Source organism: Ceratotherium simum, chromosome 24, assembly GCF_057802395.1.
Source record: "Ceratotherium simum simum isolate JZ-2026a chromosome 24, ASM5780239v1, whole genome shotgun sequence".
NCBI lineage: Eukaryota > Metazoa > Chordata > Mammalia > Perissodactyla > Rhinocerotidae > Ceratotherium > Ceratotherium simum.
Genome location: NC_141923.1, coordinates 5554257 through 5568827, shown reverse-complemented (window position 1 = coordinate 5568827; position 14571 = coordinate 5554257). Strand labels below are relative to the sequence as shown.

At 47.1% G+C, this 14571-nt stretch overlaps 1 long non-coding RNA gene across 50 annotated transcripts in view; it reads left to right on the top strand.

Annotated features, from left to right (window-relative positions):
* LOC147913805 (uncharacterized) overlaps positions 1-14571 on the top strand; it is a 168699-nt gene that overhangs the window by 20764 nt on the left and 133364 nt on the right. For 48 of the 50 annotated variants that reach the window (XR_015556061.1, XR_015556066.1, XR_015556103.1 and 45 more), the window contains 2 exons: positions 4942-5012; positions 10629-10718. This is a non-coding gene — a long non-coding RNA (uncharacterized LOC147913805). Of the gene's footprint in view, positions 1-4941; positions 5013-10628; positions 10729-14571 lie in introns of all 50 variants that reach the window. The other 2 variants (XR_015556079.1, XR_015556094.1) reach the window with 2 other exon arrangements.

Sequence of the window (14571 nt, the reverse complement as noted above, 5' to 3'; positions counted from 1 at the left end):
TCACCCCCATTCTCCGCTCCTCTCCCTCACTGCCTCATTGTCACAGTAGCGCTCCACCAGCCATCTCCGTGCCTCTGCCATTCAGCTCAGGGCAGGGTACATGGGAAAGTCTGCGCATCCTTGCTCTGACCCCAGCCTGCCTCCTCTGCAGCCAGCCCCGCTCGGGACTTAGCTCCGTAGGAGCTTCTCAAAGGCCTAGACGTGCGGGCTGCCAGCCCGGGCAGGGAGCCGTGCTGCAGCCTCCCGGCCAAGTACCGGCCTGCCTCTCTCTGCTCGGATGCCTCCCGTAACAGGGAGCTCCCTCTCTCCCGGAGCAGCCCGCTCGGGGCTCGCACACGGAGCTGCTTTGCCGAGCCCTCCCCTGCTTTCCGCGTCTGCCTCCGCGGCTCCGCAGCAGCCCCCTCGCCCCCTCTGCCCTCAGCTCTTTGCAGGCAGCAAGCTCAATCTCAGTCCTCTCTTTTCCGTGCTAAATAGCAAGCCCCCCATCAACCGTGGGATCAGGTTTGGAGTCCCTGTCACCGTCCTGATCATGGCCGTCTACACCTGTCCTGGGGTGCCTCTGCCCCTGCACGTTTGGAGCTGGGATGGGGCCCTTTGCCCTGCTGTTCTGCAAAGAGCCCAGGGGAGGGCGCGGGTCTCCCCGCCCGGGTCTAGCTGCTCTGTCGCTATCTGTTAAGCGGCTCCTGAGCCCTCTCGGTTTTTTATGGCCCCTTTGCCAGTTGCCAGGGAGAACGCTCTCCATGCAAACCCCCCTGCCTTTTCCACAGGAGCCGCTGGTGGCTGGGCCGGCCCTGGGCAGCCCGCAGCAGCAGCGGCGGTGGGGGCAGCGGCAGCAGGCAGCCGTGGCGAGGCTGTGGGGCTCCTGAGTCAGACAGACCGGGCTTGGCTCCCTCTCCCTAGCTGTGAGACCATGGTAGTTCCCTCTACTTTTCAGAGCCTCGGTTTTTCCTCTGTGAAATGGAGATACGAGGGGCTCCCTCACTGGCTTGAAGTGAGACTCAATGAGATGAGAGTAGCCCAGCACATATCAGACACTTCACATATGCTTGTGGAGTAGACAGCGGGACCCCGGGAGGGAGGCACGCGTGTAACCACTGTCGCAAGAAAGAAAACCGTCTGGCCTTTCGAGACCCTGCACCGAATACAAACGGGAACTTTGCCTGGCAGAGACCCCTCTGCCGGCTTAATCGCGCAAGTCAAGTCAGCCAGAGGTGGCCCCGGGCCTGTGAGCTCACAGTAGATGCAGCAGGAGGCAGAAATGACATGCAAGCCCATATCTGCATTTAATAGAACAAGAATTTGCGTTGTCTATGACAGCATGAGAGGACCCAGGGGTAAGGCAGAAGGGAACACTTTTCCCTGCTGCTTCCTAGAAGGGCCAGCTTAGACAGGGGGGCTTCTGGGAAAGAGAAGACCCGTGGGGTCCAAGCATCTCACAGACTGTGGGGTGCTCCATGCACTCATTCTCCAGACCACCACAGTGCACCTACCTTCCCAGGCCCAGACTCGAGTGGGAGGCTGGCCACGAAGCAGTGCCGGTCGGCTTCCTGTCCTCGAAGCTCAGTCTGGTTGGGGAAAGAGACAGGGAGTAAGTCACTGTAAATCAAGTGATCGAGGGGGGGTGATGGCAATGAGATTTGTGGAGCCCTGTCTGGGGCCAAGCCCTGAGCTGGGCTGTTTGCCTAGGATTCACTCTGGTAGCAACTCTGAGCACTAGCCTCATAATCCCCATTTGATTGATGGAGAAACTGAGGCAGGGAGATGTGAAGTTCAATACTTACCGTCTCTCAGCTGCTGTGAGGCCGGACCAGGATGGAACCCCAGTCTGTCCGAGGCTCCCACCACACCCTGCTGCTGAAGACAGCTCAGCGAGGCAGTGTTGAGTGCTGGGGGGGCGTGGGTGGGCAGGGGATGGATTGATTAGTTATAAGCACCTCCCAGCGGTACTTGAGATCCCAGCTCCTCTGTGGCCCAATCCGTTTGAAGGGCAGATTCAAAATTAGGTGGTAGCACCTATGGGCAGAGGCTTAGGAAAATGGCATTATTAACCTGATGCGTAGAGGGCCCTGCCCACCTCCAGGCAGATTGCAGATGGAGATGGAGGGGGCTGGGGCTTGTTTGTGAAGAGTTAGAGAGGATGGGGCACATCCGGGGGGCCCACTAGGGCTGCCTCCAAGGGGAGGACTGGCTTTGCAAGGGATGTGGGCTTGATGGCTGAGAGGGCCAAAAGGGGACAGTCTTAAGGGCAGCCCCCTCATCTCAGGAAAACGCCCCCCACTGGAGCCCATTCTTGGGGGGAGGGTCCCTACCCCCTTCTCTGACACAGACAAGGACTATGAGCCTCCCTGCACCTCAGTTTCCCCATCAGTGAGATGGAAATGGAAACCAAACATCATTGCATAAGAAGCCCCTGGTCCCGCACCTTCCCTCCGGCCCCGACCACTGTCACAGTCACCGGACACCTGTCTGCGTGTCAGAGCAGTGTTCAACAGGAGAGTTCCAGTTCCGGGAGGGAGGGAGCCAGGAGGGAGAGCTGTGGACCGGAGAGGGAGCAGAGCAGAAGGATGCCCCTGACGCAGGGAGACGCTGAGCTAGGTCTGCATCCGGTAGGAGTTGGGCCACTTAAGATTTGTGCCAACTCACGGTGCGGTGGAATCAGACAGTGTGAGTGCTCCAGACACCAGTCAAGAGTCTGTGGCGCCCCCGAGTGCCACAAGGGGGCTGCCTGGGCCACATTTTTGAGCCCGGAAAGTGAGGAGGGGGAGACAGTCAGGAGGGCCCGGCGCTTTTGGTTTTTTGGTGGCGCTTTTCATTGCAGAGATGCGCGAGGGGGCCGGGCCCTGCCCTGGCTGGGGGCGCCGGGGGGGGGGGGGTCTGCCTGCTGTGCCCCTCCCGCACAGAGGCCTGCACTGCAATGCAGCAGGCTGCCCCCAGGGTCTGGGAAGGGTCCCGGGAGCTGTCCGGTGGCTGGCTTTCCAAAGTGGGAAAGGAAAGATGAGGGAGGGAGTGCTTCCAGGCGGGCATAGGGTGGCGAGGCACCCAGGAAGCCTACTGCGCGGAGAGTCTGCAGCTGCAGAAGGGCCAGAAAGGGGGAGAAGTGGAGGGGCGTGGGGCGGGGGTCTGGGGGCCTGGGGAGGTTGGCGTGGACCTGGAGTTCTGTGAGTCAGTTTTCAGTGATGTGACTGACAGGAAAGAGGGAGGCTGAGAGACACGGGGCGGGGGGAGAGGGGCTGAGGGCAGCTTGGCACACAGTTGTAGGGCAGAAGCACCAGTCCTGTCCTCTCAAAAAAGCAAAAAAAAAAAAAAAGAAGCATTTGATAGCTGAATCCTTCTCAGCCTGGCTGAGCTGGTCCTAGGTAAGGAGACATCAGGTGGCTGCTCTGCGTTGGAGAAGGGAGACGCCCTCAGGCCCTTTGGGAGCCAGTGAAGGGGTTGCATAGAGGCAGGAGAGCCCGAGGGAGGGGGCAGGAGGGTCTTGGGGAGTCAGGAGGGCCTGGGGACCGCTAGTGGTGTGTTGCTGTGCCCCCTCGCACTTCCTACTTAATCACAGCTTGGAATGGCTGGCCCCGTTGCCCGGCGTCTTTCTAGTCCCCTCTGCTCTGAGGCCTTTGTTCCCTGTGGACCAGCTCCCCAGTCCCCTAAGATTTAGCTTAGACCCTGGGCCTTTTGCTCTGTTACATGGCTTCCCCTCTCCCACCCCCTCATCTCCTGCACTGTATTTTTACTTGATTTTAACATTTTAATTATGAGAAATTTCAACCACACAAAAGTAGAGAATATAGTACATATTTTCATCACATTTGACACAATTTTCGTATTGCCATCGCCCAGATGTGGTCACTCTTGACCCTCAGCCCCTCTTGTTCCATCTAAACCTCGGACCGTCCTTCCACCCCCCTACACCCTCAGACTATTTTGAAGCAGATTTCGAACCCCATGTAGTTTCCTCCGAGCCTTTTTCGGTGTGTGTCTCTAAAAGGAAGGACTCTCTTCTGTTTTAAAAGTATAACTACAATGCCATGATCACAGTTAAAAAATTAACAGCATCTCCTTAATGTCACGCAACATCTCTTTAGTGTTCAAATATCCCTGGTTGGCTCAAATTTCTCTTACAGTTGGCTTGTTCAAATCAGTGTCCAGATTCTTTCCTATACTTTCAAGGGACACTTGGATTATAGAAGGTAAGGACAGCTACAAATTCAGAGGTTTGAATATCTACCCACCCCTTCAGTGAGTAACCGAACCTCGGCAAACCTCAGTTTTCTCACTGAACGTGGGGCAAATTCTGGGTCTTCGCTAGGATGATTTAGAGGATTAGAGATAATACACGTGAGTCTAATACATAACAAGGTACTCAGCAAACAGTAGCTGCTAGAATTATTCTTTTTCCCAGAAATCTCTAGAGGGGAGTTGGGTTGGGGTAAGCAAAACAGAGTTGGCTATCGTCCACAAAACAAAAGGCTCCTGGCAGACCGGCCCCCTGAGTGATTAAGACAGTACGTGCACCACATCCCAACAAGGGCAGCCCGCAGTCTGGGGGCTGGGACCTCCCGGCTGGCTCGCAACTCTGCTGCCCAACAGCAGACAGCAGCCACAACCCCCGACCGACCTGGGACCCCACGAGTTGCCGATCCACTAGATGGCACTCTCTGCTATGAGTCCAAGAGGGACCTCCTCCCCAAATTGCTCCAGCCATCACCCAGCCCCGGGTGCCCCAGGGCCTTGCACACCACTAAAGCACTGCAGAAAATTTCTAAAAAGCATCTCAATATGTCGTGCAAGAAGCGATGGTTTTCACCCAGCCTGCAATCCAGCCCGACTGCAGAAGCAGGGGGAGTAAACGTTTAAGGATTATTTGCTCAGGCCAGGCACCGGTATGTCCACTCTCTCTTTAACTTCTCACCCCAGCCGCATCTGATTTGATTTCCCTTTATTTTACAGCTGATAGGACTTTGAGAAGTTAGTGGCTTGTCCCAGATCGGCTAGGAGACGGGACCCAGGATTCCAACCAGGTTTGTCTGGCTTCTCGGCATCATGGAGAGGTGGAAGGATGGACGTTGGGTCTGATGGATGGGTGGATGCCTGCATCAAGACGCATCAGGAGAGGGAGAGGTGGCTGGCTGGGTGATGGATGCTGGTGAGCTGGATAAGTGAATTAAAGTGCAGAGAGTGCATGCATGGGTGAATGAGAGAGGATAGTCAGTTTCTCACCAAGATCAAAGGCTTTCTTGAGCGGTGAAGAGAGGTTTCTTCTGGGTGGAGCTCGCGGGGCAGCTCCTGCCTTCTGTTCTGCCTGAGTGTACTGATTGGCTCCGCTGGCTCTGGGGCATCAAGTGGGATGCCCACTCACAGGGACCAGGTCCCGGCTGTGCTGTTGGAGTTGCTCGGTAGCAGCTCGCAGTCCCAGCTGCTTTCACACTGCGCTGAGAAACAGCAGGCTGCCTCCTCACCACGGCTTCTCTTGGAGGACGAAGCCCTGAGCCCACCTGCATGCTTGTCCTTTTCTGGTCACTTGGCATCATTTTATTTATTTCATTTCCTCTAAATCATCACAACCACCCTCCATGGCAGCAGTTAGCATCCTCAATTAAGATAAGAGGAAACTGAGGTTTAGGAATGGTATGTGACTTGCCCTAAATCATGTAGGGAGCGAATATGGCACCGGGATTTGAACCCTAGTCTGCTTTTCTTCCAAACCCATACCCTCTCCCCAGTTCCTTTTCTGTAGGACTGTGCCTGAAAAATATCTGCACTTCTTGGGGTTCACTCATGTCAGAGTCACCCTCCTGGTGGTCAGGGAGCTGAACTTATCCCCGGGACTCTAAATTTACTTCTCAAGTAACACCTTCTCTCGTTTATCCTGTTTGTTACTATCACACACAGGAGAGTCAGACACATCGCTGACATCTTGCAGTATAGTGAAGTTAAATTAAATTTATGGTAGCTCATATTATGAATGAATGCTGAGGGAAGCAGATGTAAAAATGACTCTAGAACCTGGAGGGGTGTAAGACGCAGAGAGAGGGAATCAGACCGAGGGCTGAAGGGGAGATCAGCAAGCTTCCATGAAGACCTGGCTTAAATGCTGCAGACGGGTCTCGATACCTCGTTTATGCCCCAGCCCCATTAGACTCATCCCAAATGTTCAAGTTTCAGTCCCTGCTCTGCCATTTACTAGTTTCGTGAGTTCGGACACAGTATTTAACCTCTGTGCCTCAGTTTCCTCAGCTGTAAAATGAGGATGCCAATAGTACCTTATAATGAGTACTTGAAGATTCAAACATTTAAAGTGCTTAAAATAATGTTTCCTAGATGATGAGCACTCCATAAATATTTTCTTACAATTAAAAATATAATTGTTAGAACTATTCTCATTGAGATGGCATTTAATATCTCTGACTGCTAAGAATTGTTACCCACATTTTACAGAGAGCCGAACAGGTGCTCAGAGAGGTGTGTGAGTTTGCCTTTGGAGAGGGAGTCCATGAACTAGAAACACCAATACAAATTTAAGATCAGAAGATTTTAGTTGTAGTTATGGAAACAAGAGTCACATGCGCCAAATGGGCCTGATCCCTCTAACGAAAGACCAGGCCCTGGAATAGTGCAAGTGCCCTGGAGGAATTTTCTCCGTGTTGTGGAGAGTTACACAGAAGCTGGATGGGAGCTCAGAAGAAGCTGAGTAGGTGAAGGGCAAGACAAGCAGGTGGAATTCTCTGGGTTCAACTTTGTGGCTTCTAGAAGCAGCGGGTGTTTCCCGAGTTCTCATATGTGCTCTCACCCAACTTCTTTCCCTACCTGTTTTTTTTTGGCTGGGGCGGGGGGAGGAAATAGCCACTTTAGAAATGTTTCTTTGTTTGCTCTTTTGAGGGTGGCCTGTTGGAACAAAGAATTGTTCCAGTTGAGTCTCACACCATGTGGGGCACGAGGACTGGGTGACCTCCCATTTGGAGGCAGAACATTTACAATTTAAGCCTCGGTGGTGTGTGGCTGCGTGTGGAGGTGGTCCTGGGTGGTGAGCGCATTTGGATGCCCTAACGGCCGAGTGGCAGGAGATGCGTTGAGCATTTTACTGACTTGCTGGGCTGTGTTGGGTGGATGCTATGACCCCAGCATGACCTGAGCCCAGAAGCTGTGCAAGTCCTGTGGGACCTTGTTGCCACCGCATCTCCTCCTCCTCCATCCTGGGGATGCCCTGTGCTCCTGGGGCTGCCAGTGTGGGAGGTCAGATAAGCCCTCTGACGCACCCACACATGCGCGTGCACACACTCACATTGTAGGTGACAGTGGGGTATCAGAGAGCAAGAACTGCTACAAAAATGAGGCCATGGGAGTAAGTGGGTCAGACAGACCTGGAGCCACTTTCCATGTTTGCCTCCCAGCTCAGCATCTTCCTAAGCTGTGTGACCACTTGTAAGTCACTTAACTTCTCTGAGGCTCAGTTTCCTCATGTGTAAAATGGGGCTAATAATGTCTTGACTCAAATAGCACCTTCTCAGTGAGGCTTTCTCCTTCTCGTTGTTTCTTATCATCTCCTTTCCTGCTTTATTTTTCTCCATAGTTCTTATCACCATCTCACATCCCACACAGAGTACTTATTTATTTTGAATATTGTGTGTTCCTGTCTCCACCCACAAAAATGTGAGCTCTTAGATTCTGTCTGTCTCATTCGTTGCTGTATCCCCGGCCCCTAGACCAGTGCCTGGCACAAGATGCATGCTCAGAACTTTTTGGGGGAAAAAAGAAAAGAGATTTTGTTGAATTTTACCCATCCCAGAGGACCGTGAGTACATGCAGAGCAGGCAGCATGGTGCCTGGTGCAGCGTATGTATTCAATAAATATTGGCTAATTATGATTATTATGTCTAATTCACAGGACGGTTGTGAGGATCAAATGAGATAACGTATGCTAAGGCACGCTGAGAACACTCCGTGCTCGGTACAAGAGGTACCACATTAATGATCCTCTGCTGCGTACAGGGAGCTTGCACTTAAACCCCATGCTTTTTGTTTTCACACCACCTGGGAGGGAGGGGAGACTGGGGGATTACTGCCACCTGAGGCCCGCAGAGGGGACGGGCCTGCCCAAGGCCCCGCCCGTGTGATGAGGGCAAAGGCAGGAGCCGTTATACACACGTATACGTAATATATGGATGTCTTTAAATTTCATTTATTGTTTATTTTTCCTGTCTCAGTTTCACTGAGGCCAGTGTACTGGGCACCGACCAGGCCAGGCTGGGGGGATAGGAGGGAAGCTGACTGTGTCTGTCAGTAGGGGGCAGAGTAGAGGCCTTTTTGGTTTCTGGGAGACAATTCAAACATCAAGAATCTCGTGGCATAGACTCCCCCGAGGGCAGCCCCATTTCAGGAAATGAATCCCTTAGTCGGATTTGTGTTTTCCAGGGCACTTGTTTAACCTCTTATGCCGTGTCGAAAAAAAGAGCAGATCCCAAAAATTTCCTGCCCGAGGCCCATCCTTCTCGAAACCCTCCGCCTGGCCTGAGCGTTGAGATAATTCGTTTCTTGGACTGGGGGGCTGTGTGGCCGGGCGCGGTGGGGGCGCGGGGTGGGGAAGGGCAGGGGGCAGCTGCTGGGGGACTGGCCGGAGTTTGGTTCACGCTCACCTCGGACTCGCAAGGGTGTCGCTGTCCGCAGTCTGCAAATCGTGCAAGTCGGGGCACAAGATAGAGAGGCCAGGTCACGTCTCTGCAGTTACACAGCTCATGAGTGCCTGCTGGGGTGGAACCTGGTCTGTCTGTCTGTCTAGCACCACAGCTCGGGCGCTGCCGCAGAGGGAACAAAGATTTGGGTGAGGGGCTCAGAGACGGGGTGGGGAGGGGGTGTACCTGGCTGACTCGGGCGTGAAAAGAATAGCTAGTTCTGCTTAGGGACTAGTGCTGTGACTATCTTACAGATGGGGAAACAGGCACAGAGAGGTTAGTTAACTTTCCTGATATCACCCAGCTAGTCAGGAGTGGAAGCTGGATTGGGAGGCAGGCAGTGTGGTGCGAGCATATGTGCTCTAACCATTGAGAACACTACCTCATGACTGTGAGCACAGGTGGAGATGGCACACAGAGTTCAAGAATCTGGGTTCGAGTTCTTTTACAGCTCCCTGGTGGGCGTGCTCTCAAGTCAATCATGCATATTTCATTCTTCCTCTTAACAGAGGCCCAGCAAGCCACTGGCTCATGGAAAATATTTTTAAAGAGTACATATATGTGATAAAATTTTACATCTATAAAAGGAGAAGGGGCGGGTACACAGGAGATTTGAGAGTGATTATTTCAGGGAGAGGGCAGCAAAGGGATGAGAGGGGGAGAAACAGAGGTGGGGGTCACGTGTGGTTATGGTTCTGCTTTTAACCGTCAATAAAATGAGAGGCGTGCTGGGAACAACGATGAGGGTGGGTCATAAACCAAGAATTGTGAGGAATTCCTCACAACCAAGGGACGTACAAAAAGAGATTAGAGCGGTTTGTGGTTGTTAATTTTATTATTAAAAATAATAAGAGAATAAAGAAAAAATGTAATGAAGCGCTTGAATAGAGCAATTGTGAGAATGTGTTCTGGATAAAAGATTATGATTTGTCCAGGTCTGGTAACCTGACATTAACAAACTAAAAAGGTCTGTGCTATTTTCTTCCTCTCCCTGGGGCTTTGTGTTCCATAGAATGGACACATGGGGTGTCTCCACTGGAGGAGATCTTGGTTGGGGGGAGGAAATTGTGGACAAGTATAAGCGGGGCTTTTGTGGGTGTTCACTGAATAGTTAAAAATAAATGAATATGTCAATAAAGAGGGCCAACAATGAGAACGTGTTCTTAGACAAGGATTATGAGTAATCTAGTTTTATCCCTCCAAAACCCAGCAAGTTCTGTGGGTGGGAAGCATATCAATAGGTGTATAGAACAGTCATTGGTCTTGGGCTGAATGGTGGCTTCATGTGTATTTGCTGTGTGGTTAAAAATGAATTAGGTGAATAAATAAAATAAACAACAGCGGCTAGGAATGAACCACCAAAGGTAATGTTCTATGAATTATGGATTAAGATTAATCCCCTTATGTACAATTATGGGCTACTTAAAACAGCAAAACAAAACAAAGCTCTGACCTCTGTGGATAAGAAGCGTTGGTATGTACACAAGTACTAATCGATGTTTTTGTTCTGGGTTCGTGCTGAGCTCGTGTGTGTTTGTTGTAATTAAACAAAATAAGTAAAAACAATAAAAAGGAAAAGAAGGAAACAATGATAAAATTTTATCTGGGATCAAAAGTTGTTATTCCTCCAACTGTCCATATCTGAGTCCATTAGGAAGAAGATCTGGGCAGGTTCCTTTGTGGGTAAGAAGCATAGAGACAGATGCTTGTGATAGTTGTTATTCTTGGTTTTGATTAAGGTGGTGAATTTATGCATGTTTATTGTCATAATAAAATTATTAAATGAAAAAATATGTACATAAATGTAAAAAAAAAAGAAAAAATATGTACAATGAGAGCTATGCTTGGGCCAACAGTGAGACTGTGTCATGAACCAAATTGTGATTAATCTTGTGCTACTCACCCAATGGCCATTAAAAAATTCCCAGGTTGTTTCATCCTTTTTAATATCTGCCTTGTGTTCCACAGAATGAAGGCCTTAAAGTGGGTCTAATGATACCTTGTTGATGAAGATCTTGGCTATGACCTCTGTGGGAAGTGAGCCATGGACCAACCAATGTGAGTGATGGTTAGTGCTGTTGTGTTAAGGTGGTTGGTTGATGGGTGTGTATGCAGTATTAAACATGAATGGGCACAAATAAAACCAAAGATGGCAAAGCATAGACCAATGATGAGACTGTCGTGAACCAAGGGTGATGAATCTCGTTGGGCATAACTTTCATCAAATTAAAAAATGAGCAAATAAAAAGAAACAATTACATTCAGGTATAAGTATATTAATTGTATATATATGTATAATTACATTATACATATATATAACATATACATCTGTTTATATAAATATAATTGTTACTTTTTCTTATTCTTGGGTTGAGTGGTGGGTTCATGTATGTTTATTGATTTATTAAAAATAAATGGATGCAGGGGCTGGCCAGGTGGCATAGTGGTTAAGTTCGCACACTCCACTTCGGCGGCCCGGGGTTCGCAGGTTTGGATCCTGGGCGTGGACCTACGCACCGCTCATCAAGCCATGCTGTGGTAGCGTCCCATATACAAAGTAGAGGAAGATGGGCAGAGATGTTAGCTCAGGGCTAATCTTCCTCAGCAGAAAGAGGAAGATTGGCAACAGATGTTAGCTCAGGACCAATTTTCCTCATACACACAAAAAAATAAATAAATAAAATAAATGGATGCATTCATAAATAAAATCAAAGAGGCTCAAGCATGGATTAAGGAAGACAATGACCCAAAATATATGAATACACAATTCTTCAAATTTGAGGGACATTAAAACAAAAATATCTATGCTATTTTATTTATTTTAATAGCGTTCTACTATTAATTTATACACTATGGTTTATACGAACACTTCCTTATTGATGAATTTTAGGCTGTTAACTCAGGGAGAAAGGTACACATAGAGATGTGAGGTACTGGTAGTTTTCTGTTTGTTGGATAAGATTCGTGGGTATTCTTTTATGATTTTTTTAAAGGGATAAATAGAATTTAAAAAGGCCAAGCTTACCCCAATGAGGATAATGTTTCATAAACTAAGGTTGATTAATTCAGTTCTACACCAGAGCCATTAAAAATGATGTTCAGTTTTTAAACAGTTGCTTTAGTTTAAATAGTTTATTTAATCATGCAATATTTATGAGAATTTTAACTCTTATTTGGGTGTATAAAGTAGGTAAAGAAAATGTAAGTAATGGTCGATGTACTTAAATCTTCAGCTGGAAAGTTGTTCAAGCGTGTTCATAAGCAAGTCAATGAGTGAGTGAGCACATTAACGAATAAAACAAGAGAGGGCAAGCACGGGCCATTGATGATAATATCTCATTATCCCAGAATTAAGATTATTCTAATTCTGTACATGCAAGGTACATACAAAAAATATGTTGGTTAAGGATTAAATAGTCAATATTCTTGTTTTTGCATGGTGGTGTGTTGGATGTTGATTTCAGTACTAAAAATAAATAAATAATTATCTAAATGTATAAAATATAAGCTAGGCCAAAACATAGACTGGTGATGAGAATGGCCCAAGGATTAAAGGATTTTAGTTAAATCAGTTCTGTGCTCTTGATTTTCATAAAAATAGTCTAGCCTGTTTCATTCCTTTTCCCAGCTGTTTTGTATTTCGTTGTGTATAGGTACAGAGTTTATTTAAACATTCCTCTATGGATAAAGACCTAGGCTATTAACTCTTTGAGCAAGGAGCACAAAAGAAGATGAAAGCTATTGTGAATGTTTTACCTGTGGAGTAAGAGATTGGATTTATGTTTGCTCATTAAAACTTCCTCAGAAATGATCAAATCAAACAAAAGAGAATCAGCATGGACCAAATGATCCATAATTATGATTAATCCAATTTAGCTTCATTAGAGAAAGTTCTAAACTATTACCTAAGGGTAAAGAGTCTATACTAGGGTTGTCCCATAGAACTTTCTTCAACGATGGACTTTTTCTATAATTTGTTCTGTCCAAAATGGTAGCCACTAGCTATGTGTGACTATCAAGTGCTTGAAATGTGGCTTGTGTGCATGAGTAACTGAATTTTTAATTTTACTTAATTTTTGTTAATTTGAATTTAAATAGTCCTATGTGGCTAATGGCTACTCTGTTAGTTGCATTTGGTGGTTGGTTAATGGGAGTTTCTTGAATGTTAAATATGAATAAATAAATACATGAATTAATAAAAGAGGGTTAATTATGGGCCAGAGATGAGAGTGTACATGAGAAAAAGATTATAACTAATCCACTTCTGCACAGCTGAGATTCCCTGGTGAAAAAGTCTTTGGTTCAGGAAAAATAGACATACGCTTATTCATTTATTTTATCAGCGATTTAGTATTACCTTGAACGTGTGCCCCACAGTTTATGAGAACATTTCTCTAATGTTGAAGATCTGTGTATCTAGGTGGGAGATGATCAAAAATCTATAGTCAAAGTTGTAGTTGGTGAGTTGAATAATGGTTTTATGGATATTTATTATATTATTATATTATTTACTTCAAGAAATGAATAATAAATAATATAGTCCATGTATGGTGCAAGGATGATAATGTGACATAGACCAAAGTTTGTGATTAATACAAGTCATCACAAACTGTTGTCCATAAATAAAAGGTCTCTTTTACATCTGTTGGTGAGGAACACATGGCAGATGTAACTAATTGCCAATATACATAAAGAAGACCAAGTGTGGATCAATGATGAAAGTGTATCATGAACCAAATATTTATGTTAATACATTTCTGTACAACTGAAGTCCATTGTATAAAGGTCTTTGTTTCTCCATTTATGGATAAGAATTACAAAGATTACCTACCTTTTTCTCTCTCTCTCTCATCTATCTATCTATCATCTATCTATAATTTGTATCCATATATATTATATATGGATATAAATGATAGTTTTTCTTGAGTTTGCTGGTGCAGTTGTGGTGATTTCATTCATTATGTTATAAAAGTCAATAAATGAATAAACTCCTAAAAATAAAAGGACAGACATGTATGAGTTAGTCATTGCTGTGACAATGCTGCATAACAAGCAACCTAGAATTTCAGTGGCTTACAAAATAATAGCAACAACAACAATATTTATTTCTTGCATATGAGTCTGTGGGTCTCTTGCAGCAGTTGTGCTGCAGGCTGTGGGCTGGGTTCACATGTGCCCTCCTTGTCTTCTTATTCCAGGTCCCTAGATAAAGGAGTTGTAGTGTCTGGGACATGCTCTTTGTACAGTGAAGGCTTGAAGCTCCAGAGGCTAAGCAGAGCCACCCAAGCACATTTAAAGCTTGTGCTTTAAGTCGCATGTGCTTTGAGTCACATCCACTCGTACTCCATTGGGCAATGCAAGCCGTGGCCAAGCACAGCATCAGTGGTGCAGGGAAGGATATTCTTCCTGTGGGGGATGGGGAAGGGAGAGGGAGTATTTGCTGACAAATGACGTAACCTGCCACATTTCCCCCAGTTGGTATGAAATATTCACGATTCGTGTCCGTACATGAAATATAATCGTTATCTCTTCAAAACATCCCAGAAGTCCATAAAACCAGGGCTTCAGTTCAAAGTCCAAAGCATCATGATTCACTTCTATTTTGGGTGTGACTCTTCTTTATTCAGAGACTTGTAAACAAGAGACAGGTTATCTGTCCCCACACGGTAAACATGCTGTGTTGGAACCACTCCCACTTGCCAAGGGAGTGAATGGAAGGCACACAGCAGTCCACTCCATTGTAACTCTGGAACCCTGATGGGCAAATGATTTGAGATCCCCCTACCTGTGGCTGTCACCTGTATAGGAGGCAGAATAATGATAGATATTGGTAATGGTCATTTTAGGTGATCAATTCATTGGTGTTCATTGAAATAATAATTGAGAATTGTTAATTGATTAAATCAATAAA